The sequence below is a fragment of the Anopheles stephensi genome, chromosome 2 (assembly GCF_013141755.1).
Source record: "Anopheles stephensi strain Indian chromosome 2, UCI_ANSTEP_V1.0, whole genome shotgun sequence".
Lineage (NCBI taxonomy): Eukaryota > Metazoa > Arthropoda > Insecta > Diptera > Culicidae > Anopheles > Anopheles stephensi.
The window spans coordinates 22,612,748-22,614,564 of record NC_050202.1 but is presented as its reverse complement, the minus strand read 5'-3'; the positions used below and the strand labels follow the sequence as shown (position 1 = coordinate 22,614,564).

General features: G+C 45.0%; 1 non-coding gene across 1 annotated transcript; it reads right to left on the bottom strand.

Annotated features, from left to right (window-relative positions):
- Positions 1-305: 305 nt before the first annotated feature.
- Trnar-acg lies at positions 306-378 on the bottom strand. The gene has a single exon. It is a non-coding gene; the product is annotated as a tRNA-Arg (tRNA).
- Between the last annotated feature and the right edge of the window lie 1,439 nt (positions 379-1,817).

Genomic DNA, 1,817 nt, shown 5'->3' with positions numbered 1-1,817 from the left:
AAGCAAACACATTTCGTCGCTATTTGGGTCAGTTTTCCGCGCATTAGAGGGGCCGATTCGCTATCGGTCAGTCACACTTGGGGGGAGGCGGAATCTGGGTCAAGGGCAGCAACTCACGCACTAGCTGTTTATTTATCTAATCTTATCTAACAATAACCAAGTGAAGGGAGTGAAAGAGAAGAGTGCAAAAACAAAATTCGCACCATCAGTGCGTTTGAGACGTGTAAAGGAGAGTCCCTTATCTTGACTGAGCGTGATGGCGTTTCAAACTGTATCGGAAGTTAAAAAAAATTAAATGCGTATTCCGATCCTGCCAGGAGTCGAACCTGGAATCTTCTGATCCGTAGTCAGACGCGTTATCCATTGCGCCACAGGACCTGGTTGAGTAAGTTGAGACTTTTCAAAAACAGAATCCAATCGCAACACCGCTGCGCTATCACTGCTACGATCTATTTTAATACGGATCACGACCGACCAAAACAAGCTGATTGCGCATGAGCAGATTAATCTTTCACAGTCATTTGAAACTGGCGTGGACTGACGAACTAACAACAACAAAAAAACAGATTGGTTCTTTAAGATTATTATAAACTGTAAACGTTTTGGGAAATTTGTTTCAATATAGGAAAAAGAATCTATAATTTAATTTTGCACAATATCAATATTCTGCTATCCGAGCCTCTATCTATTGAATGGTCGAAAATAGAATCAACAATCAGTTTTCTGGCATTTAATCTCATTCCAGGCTTTGAAGACGACGAATACCCTACTCGGAGTAACTTACTTCACCCGCCGTCAAATACATAACGACACCCTGTGCTGCAAGGATTGAAACCCTTAAGCTTCCTACAAGCCAGGAAATCAGATGTCCAATGGTCTATCCGAGTTATGGTACGATGGTTATCCTTGAAATCACCATTCTATACAGGTCTTTATTCTAAGGAGATAAAAGATGTTTTCTTCAAAAATAGATGAATTCAAGCATGGATATTCATTTTTTCTCTTTCGGATATTGTGAAAACTTTGAAGTAAATTGACATTGCGCCCCTATTAGGATTCTGTTCCAATGAAAGCTATGAGTTTTCTGCAGAAAATGAAGCATGTGTTGGAGAGATTACTTACCTACTTAATTATCAGGCACTACAACCGCTCTGTGGTCTTGCAACAATCCTCGATACCGCTCACGGTCCAGCGCCGTCGTCTGCCAATCCGTTATCCCGGCCGTTCTGGCGGACGCATCAACGCCATCACTCCATTTCAATTTCGGCATAACACGCCTCCTCTGTCCATGTGGACGGCCTAAAAGGACTTTACGGGCTGGTTCGTCCGGTGTCATTCTCATGACGTGACCAGCCCACCGGAGCCTAGCGAGTCTAATGCGCTGCACCACGGTGAGATGATCGTACAGGTTGTAGAGATCGTGATTGTAGCGGCTCCTCCATTGCCTTCTTCCACACATACGGGGCTGAAAATCCTTCTGAGCATCTTCTTCTCGAACGCGGCTAAGAGGGCTTCGTCAGTTTTGGACAGAGTCCATGTCTCAGAGGCGTATGTGAGTACTGGGACTATAAATGTTCTGGTCAGTCCAAGCTTCGTCCGTCGCGACAGGTATTTAGAGTGGAGAAGTTTCCTCAGGCTGTAGTATGACCGGTAGGCAGCCAGCACCGTTGCACGTAATTCAACATCAATGTCGGTTGTCGATGCTGACTTTTGACCCCCCGAGAGTTGAAGTTTTGGACGACTTCGACGGTGTGGTCACCTATCTGTACATCACCCCTGCGTAATTCAGTGTTTGTTAGCAGGGCCGCTGGTGGTGC